General features: G+C 42.7%; 2 non-coding genes across 2 annotated transcripts; both read left to right on the top strand.

The window, feature by feature from the left end:
• The first annotated feature begins 5,020 nt into the window (after nucleotides 1-5,020).
• Nucleotides 5,021-5,102, top strand: TRNAS-GCU (transfer RNA serine (anticodon GCU)). Its single transcript has one exon. It is a non-coding gene; the product is annotated as a tRNA-Ser (tRNA).
• A 2,564-nt stretch (nucleotides 5,103-7,666) lies between these two features.
• On the top strand, nucleotides 7,667-7,748 carry TRNAS-GCU (transfer RNA serine (anticodon GCU)). Its single transcript has one exon. It is a non-coding gene; the product is annotated as a tRNA-Ser (tRNA).
• Nucleotides 7,749-8,566: the final 818 nt, after the last annotated feature.

Genomic DNA, 8,566 nt, shown 5'->3' with positions numbered 1-8,566 from the left:
ACTAGTTCTAGAATCTAATTCAAACTTTTACCAAACTTTTAAACTCTAAAAGAAATGCTAACCAGGATCTAACACAAGGCCCTAGCAGGTCTTTTAAGAATTTAGAAAAATTTCAAATTGCAAAAATCAATTTCTAATGGCAATTTTTGGAATTTGTCATGTGATCAGGTATTGGCTGAGTAGTCCAGCTAATGCAAAGTCTTGTACCCCACCGCTGATCCACCAATGTAGAAAGTTGGCTCTGTATGCACTATTTCAAAGTAAGGAATTGTATGCACAGAGTCCAAGGGTTCCCCTTAGAGGTAAGATAGTGGCAAAAAGAGATAATACTAATGCTCTATTTTGTGGTAGTGTGGTCGAGCAGTAGGCTTATCAAAGGAGTAGTGTTAAGCATTTGTTGTACATACACACAGGCAATAAATGAGGAACACACACTCAGAGACAAATCCAGGCCAATAGGTTTTGTTATAGAAAAATATATTTTCTTAGTTTATTTTAAGAACCACAGGTTCAAATTCTACATGTAATATCTCATTTGAAAGGTATTGCAGGTAAGTACTTTAGGAACTTTGAATAATCACAGTAGCATATATAATTTTCTCACAAAACACAATAAGCTGTTTTAAAAGTGGACACGGTGCAATTTTCACAGTTCCTGGGGGAGGTAAGTTATTGTTAGTTTTAGCAGGTAAGTAAATCACTTACAAGTCTCAGGTTTGGGTCCAAGGTAGCCCACCGTTGGGGGTTCAGAGCAACCCCAAAGTTACCACACCAGCAGCTCAGGGCCGGTCAGGTGCAGAGGTCAAAGAGGTGCCCAAAACACATAGGCTTCAATGGAGAGAAGGGGGTGCCCTGGTTCCGGTCTGCCAGCAGGTAAGTACCCGCGTCTTCGGAGGGCAGACCAGGGGGGTTTTGTAGGGCACCGGGGGGGACACAAGTCAGCACAAAAAGTACACCCTCAGCAGCGCGGGGGCGGCCGGGTGCAGTGTGTAAACAAGCGTCGGGTTCTCTGTAGGTCTCAATGAGAGACCAAGGGATCTCTTCAGCGGTGCAGGCAGGCAAGGGGGGAGCTCCTCGGGGTAGCCACCACCTGGGCAAGGGAGAGGGACTCCTGGGGGTCACTCCTGCACAGAAGTTCCGTTCCTTCAGGTGCTGGGGGCTGCGGGTGCAGGGTCTTTTCCATCCGTCGGGACTTTAGGTTCAGGCAGTCGTGGTCAGGGGGAGCCTCGGGATTCCCTCTGCAGGCGTCGCTGTGGGGGCTCAGGGGGGACAACTTTGGTTACTCACGGTCTCGGAGTCGCCGGAGGGTCCTCCCTGAGGTGTTGGTTCTCCACCAGTCGAGTCGGGGTCGCCGGGTGCAGTGTTGCAAGTCTCACGCTTCTTGCGGGGATTTGCAGGGGTCTTTAAATCTGCTCCTCTGTAACAAAGTTGCAGTTCTTTTTGGAGCAGTGCCGCTGTCCTCGGGAGTTTCTGGTCTTTCTTGAAGCAGGGCAGTCCTCTGAGGATTCAGAGGTCGCTGGTCCTTGGGAAAGCGTCGCTGGAGCAGGTTTCTTTGGGAAGGCAGTAGACAGGCCGGTAGGTCTGGGGCCAAAGCAGTTGGTGTCTTCTTTTCTTCCTCTGCAGGGGTCTTTCAGCTCAGCAGTCCTCTTCTTCTTGTAAGTTGCAGGAATCTAAATCTTTAGGTTCAGGGAAGCCCTTAAATACTAAATTTAAGGGCGTATTTAGGTCTGGGGGGTTAGTAGCCAATGGCTACTAGCCCGGAGGGTGGGTACACCCTCTTTGTGCCTCCTCCCAAGGGGAGGGGGTCACATCCCTAATCCTATTGGGGAATCCTCCATCTGCAAGATGGAGGATTTCTCAAAGTTAGAGTCACTTCAGCTCAGGACACCTTAGGGGCTGTCCTGACTGGCCAGTGACTCCTCCTTGTTATTCTCATTATTTCCTCCGGCCTTGCCGCCAAAAGTGGGGCCGTGGCCGGGGGGGGCAGGCAATTCCACAAGCTGGAGTGCCCTGCGGTGCTGGAACAAAGGGGGTAAGCCTCCTGCCTGGGGGAGGTGCTAGCATCTCCACCCAGTGCAGGCTTTGTTACTGGCCTCAGAGTGACAAAGGCACTCTCCCCATGGGGCCAGCAACATGTCTTGGTTGTGGCAGGCTGCTGGATAGTCGGTTAAGGTTTTCAGGGGGCACCTCTAAGGTGCCCTCTGGGGTGTATTTCACAATAAAATGTACACTGGCATCAGTGTGCATTTATTGTGCTGAGAAGTTTGATACCAAACTTCCCAGTTTTCAGTGTAGCCATTATGGTGCTGTGGAGTCCGTGTTTGACAGACTCCCAGACCATATACTCTTATGGCTACCCTGCACTTACAATGTCTAAGGTTTGGCTTAGACACTGTAGGGGCACAGTGCTCATGCACTGGTGCCCTCACCTATGGTATAGTGCACCCTGCCTTAGGGCTGTAAGGCCTACTAGAGGGGTGACCTATCTATACTGCATAGGCAGTGTGAGGTTGGCATGGCACCCTGAGGGGAGTGCCATGTCGACTTACTCGTTTTGTCCTCAGCAGCACACACAAGCTGGCAAGCAGTGTTTCTGTGCTGAGTGAGGGGTCCCCAGGGTGGCATAAGATATGCTGCAGCCCTTAGAAACCTTCCCTGGCATCAGGGCCCTTGGTACCAGGGGTACCAGTTACAAGGGACTTACCTGGATGCCAGGGTGTGCCAATTGTGGAATCAAAAGTACAGGTTAGGGAAGGAACACTGGTGCTGGGGCCTGGTTAGCAGACCTCAGCACACTTTCAATTCAAAACATAGCATCAGCAAAGGCAAAAAGTCAGGGGGTAACCATGCCAAGGAGGCATTTCCTTACACATATCAAAATTTAAGTAATGTATTAGGAGTTTGTTCATTAAGCACTAGGCCTTAGTTTAGCAAGGGTCTGGGCCTACTTGCCTGGTCTCATATTAAACTGTGCAATGTGCTGTTTTCCTGAAGGACATGAAACTGTACTTTTCCAGAAGCTAGAGATGTGTGTAGCTCTAGTAAATTCTTTCTCATGGGATCCGACTTGCTCAAGGAGACATTCTTGCTGAATGCAACAGTGTAATTCATAACAGGTGCAAGGCTGCATGGAGTAGGAGAAAACAATGGAACTACTGACTGGTGCGTAAAGTGTAACTTTTCTTACCTGACATTCCAACCGATGAAGACGTCAATAACATGGGCCAATCAACGACATGTGAACTGTGGTTTGTGGAAAATTCTGGTGAAATGCATAAGGAATTATTGGACAGACAGAACGATGCACCAATTATCATCCAATGAGGAATTAGGAGTAAATTAGACAGTTTTGATTTAACCACATGACTCGAGCAGAAATCAGCCATTTATTGGACATTCCACTCCAAGCCATTCTTTGCCATTCTACTGAGCCATTTAGGCCATTTCCTTTGAGACTTTGCCGTTTGTTCGTCCTGATACTCTAAACCACCCTTTACTTATTCCTTACCTGATACTCATATCTCCTCTATATGAGGGGAGTTCTTGTTCCTCAGCTATGCAATACAGAGGCTTTGCCCTGTCCTATCTTTGCTGATGGTGAAAACGACTGATGCCCTGAGGACAAAGACTGACGCTGTTTGCTGATCCGTTGGATGGGTAACTATCTGATGAAAATTGTAATTGTCGGCTTGCCTTTTCTTTCTCGGTACCAACTGCTCTTTGATAGAGGCCATAGTTAGATGTTTTCCAAATTTGTGTTTGCTAAATTGTTTTGCATGAAGCCCAACATGCTGATTCTAATTTGAGGTTAGTTAAGGTGTTCACTAAAATCTGACGCAAATAGACAAATTACTGAGTGCTTGCTTTTTTGAATCATGCACTACTGAGACTTTGCTAAGTTGGTTCTTATTAATGATGTGTTAATACTGAGTGAATATTCTCCATGCATTGATTAATTGCATTTCTAATTGCAAATCTGAAGAGTTACTAATGAGATGAATTGCCGATGAGATTAACAGAAATGACTTTAGATTGTAACTAATAGGGAAATAAGTATCCTAACACTTAACTAAATTGTTGTTTTTATTCATGACTGAAAGGTCATGGTGTGTTCACTTTATTGACTCTCATTAAAGGATATTGATTAGCATGATGATTAGTTATTGCGATTGTTGTTGAGATATTGATCCATTGATTTGTGATGCCAAAAGACATCTCGTACTGGGAAGACCCAGAACGTAGTCCGAAAGGTTAATCGACCTAGGCGTGTCTCCTTGTAAGTTTACTTATCAAGGCCGTGATGCGCTATCACTAATAAAAAGTCATCTGATCTGTTGCTGCTGAGTCATCGTCAACGAAAACCACCAAGATATTACTTCAATGTGGTGTAATTACGACTGCCTCAGTTTTATGCGTTACGTGAGCAGTCGGACAGCAATTTATTTAGCGCAAAAATATTTCTTGTTGATGCACGTACGTTTTTAAACTGAAGTGTGAAAGCTGTAGCGGCAATACTCCCAGTTTAGGCGGTTTTATAAACTAAGTTTTACTTTCTCCTACTTAAAACGTTTTGCAGAACAATGCACATTAAATGGGAAGGCAGTTTTCCTTATTTGTGTACTATTTGCTGCCTAATGTTGACATGTAAGCACCCCAACAATGAATGACACCTAGAGACTCGAAAGCACCATACCAGTAAAATATTTGTATGAAATTGCACTTTAAATCCACGTACAACTGAAATAAAGCAATCTTAGCTCATTTGAGGGTAGTGTGACAGTAGATCACATATGGATAGAACACGTTTGGAATGTGTAATTTACATGATTCCATTACATATCTGATATAAATTCAAGCTGAAGTAGGGAAGGACAACAAGGTCATTTAGAGCAAAGCTGAAGACAACAAGTTGCCATAACAATCTGTAAATATATGCTCTTTATTATGTGTGGACAACTATCACCTCATAGAACACATTTCGGCTACTATATTTTTTCCTCCTGAAAACTGACCTTTATGCGACAAGGTGGCCGAGTGGTTAAGGCAATGAACTGCTAATCCATTGTGCTCTGCATGTGTGGGTTCGAATCCCCCCCTTGTCGGTTTATTATTGTGTGTTTACTTTTTAATATGCGGTATGTCTGGTTTAACCCTATTTTATGTGAAAGTTAAATTACGTATCCCATGGTATTTCCGACAGTACAATGCCTCGGTTTGGAAACACCGCTCAGGTGAGCACTGTGCTTAGGCATTACTGTAAACAGCGCCGGCCGGGTTCTGTGCATGAATCACAAATTCTTTCCTCAGGCGGAGGGTTGTTAAGTTGAGGGACGTAGAAGTTTGCAATATATTGTGTAATGAAACTGCATCGAAAATGTGTTAATGTAGAAATAATGCACGCGTTTAAAATGTGCCCACGGGGAGTGGCTACCAATGTATACGAAGACTAATGAAAGTTATTAATGCTGAATTAATTATGTACTGATGTTTTGAACTTGTATTAACATATCAAAATTGGAGTTATGTATTAGGAGTTTGTACATTAAGCACTAGGCCTTAGTTTAGCGAGGGTCTGGGCCTACATGCCTGGTCTCATATTAAATTGTGTTTTTCTAACGTGCAATGTGCTGTTTTCCTGAAAGATACGAAACTGTACTTTTCCAGAAGCTAGAGATGTGTGTAGCTGTAGTAAATTCTTTCTAATGGGACCGGACTTGCTCAAGGAGACATTCTTGCTGAATGCAACAGTGTAATTCGTAACAGGTGCAAGGTTGCCTGGAGTAGGAGAAAACAATGGAACTACTGACTGGTGCGTAGAGTGTAACTTTTCTTACCTGACATTCCAACCGATGAAGAAGTCAATAACATGGGCCAATCAATGACATGTGAACTATGGTTTGTGGAAAATTCTGGTGAAATGCGTGAATAATTATTGGACAGAGATAACGATGCACAAATTATTATCCAACGAGGAATTAGGAGTAAATTTGACAGTTTTGATTAAACATATGACCTGAGCAGAAATCAGCTATTTATTGGACATTCCACTCCAACCCATCATTTGCCATTCTACTGAGCCATTTAGGCCATTTCCTTTGAGACTTTGCCGTTTGTTCGTCCTGATACTCTAAACCACCCTTTACTTATTCCTTACCTGATACTCATATCTCCTCTATATGAGGGGAGTTCTTGTTCCTCAGCTATGCAATACAGAGGCTTTGCCCTGTCCTATCTTTGCTGATGGTGAAAACGACTGATGGCCTGAGGACAAAGACTGACGCTGTTTGCTGATCCGTTGGATGGGTAACTATCTGATGAAAATTGTAATTGTCGGCTTGCCTTTTCTTTCTCGGTACCAACTGCTCTTTGATTGAGGCCATAGTTAGATGTTTTCCAAATTTGTGTTTGCTAAATTGTTTTGCATGAAGCCCAACATGCTGATTCTAATTTGAGGTTAGTTAAGGTGTTCACTAAAATCTGACGCAAATAGACAAATTACTGAGTTCTTGCTTTTTTGAATCATGCACTACTGAGACTTTGCTAAGTTGGTTCTTATTAATGATGTGTTAATACTGAGTGAATATTCTCCATGCATTGATTAATTGCATTTCTAATTGCAAATCTGAAGAGTTACTAATGAGATGAATTGCTGATGAGATTAACAGAAATGACTTTAGATTGTAACCAATAGGGAAATAAGTATCCTAACACTTAACTAAATTGGTGTTTTTATTCAGGACTGAAAGGTCCTGGTGTGTTCACTTTATTGACTCTCATTAAAGGTTATTGATTAGCATGATGATTAGTTATTGCGATTGTTGTTGAGATATTGATCCATTGATTTGTGATGCCAAAAGACATCTCGTACTGGGAAGTCCCTGAACGTAGTCCAAAAGGTTCATCGACCTAGGCGTGTCTCCTTGTAAGTTTACTTATCAAGGCCGTGATGCGCTATCACTAATAAAAAGTCATCTGATCTGTTGCTGCTGAGTCATCATCAATGAAAACCACCAAGATATAACTTCAATGTGGTGTAATTACGACTGCCTCAGTTTTATGCGTTACGTGAGCAGTCGGACAGCAATTTATTTAGCGCAAAAATATTTCTTGTTGATGCACGTACGTTTTTAAACTGAAGTGTCAAAGCGGTAGCGGCAATACTCCCAGTTTAGGCGGTTTTATGAACTAAGTTTTACTTTCTCCTACTTAAAATGTTTTGCAGAACAATGCACATTAAATGGGAAGGCAGTTTCACTTCTTTGTATACTATTTGCTGCCTAATGTTGACATGTAAGCACCCCAACAATGAATGACACCTAGAGACTCGAAAGCACCATACCAGTAAAATATTTGTATGAAATTGCACTTTAAATCCACGTACAACTGAAATAAAGCAATCTTAGCTCATTTGAGGGTAGTGTGACAGTAGATCACATATGGATAGAACACGTTTGGAATGTGTAATTTTCATGATTCCATTACATATATCATATAAATTCAAGCTGAAGTAGGGAAGGACAACAAGGTCATTTAGAGCAAAGCTGAAGACAACAAGTTGCCATAACAATCTGTAAATATATGCTCTTTATTATGTGTGGACAACTATCACCTCATAGAACACATTTCGGCTACTATATTTTTTCCTCCTGAAAGCTGACCTTTACACGATAAGGTGGCCGAGTGGTTAAGGCGATGGACTGCTAATCCTTTGTGCTCTGCATGTGTGGGTTCAAATCCCACCCTTGTCGGTTTATTATTGTGTGTTTACTTTTTAATATGCGGTATGTCTGGTTTAACCCTATTTTATGTGAAAGTTAAATTACGTATCCCATGGTATTTCGGACAGTACAATGCCTCGGTTTGGAAACACCGCTCAGGTGAGCACTGTGCTTAGGCATTACTGTAAACAGCGCCGGCCGGGTTCTGTGCATGAATCACAAATTCTTTCCTCAGGCGGAGGGTTGTTAAGTTGGGGGACGTAGAAGTTTGCAATATATTGTATAATGAAACTGCATGGAAAATGTGTTAATGTAGAAATAATGCACACGTTTAAAATGTGCCCACGGGGAGTGGCTACCAATGTATACGAAGACTAATGAAAGTTATTAATGCTGAATTAATTATGTACTGATGTTTTGAACTTGTATTAACATATCAAAATTGGAGTTATGTATTAGGAGTTTGTACATTAAGCACTAGGCCTTAGTTTAGCGAGGGTCTGGGCCTACATGCCTGGTCTCATATTAAACTGTGTTTTTCTAACGTGCAATGTGCTGTTTTCCCGAAGGACACGAAACTGTACTTTTCCAGAAGCTAGAGATGTGTGTAGCTGTAGTAAATTCTTTCTCATGGGACCCGACTTGCTCAAGGAGACATTCTTGCTGAATGCAACAGTGTAATTCGTAACAGGTGCAAGGTTGCCTGGAGTAGGAGAAAACAATGGAACTACTGACTGGTGCGTAAAGTGTAACTTTTCTTACCTGACATTCCAACCGATGAAGACATCAATAACATGGGCCAATCAACGACATGTGATCTATGGTTTGTGGAAAATTCTGGAGAAATG

The sequence above is a fragment of the Pleurodeles waltl genome, chromosome 12, assembly GCF_031143425.1.
Source record: "Pleurodeles waltl isolate 20211129_DDA chromosome 12, aPleWal1.hap1.20221129, whole genome shotgun sequence".
NCBI classification, from domain to species: domain Eukaryota; kingdom Metazoa; phylum Chordata; class Amphibia; order Caudata; family Salamandridae; genus Pleurodeles; species Pleurodeles waltl.
This window is presented reverse-complemented; position numbering and strand designations above follow the sequence as displayed.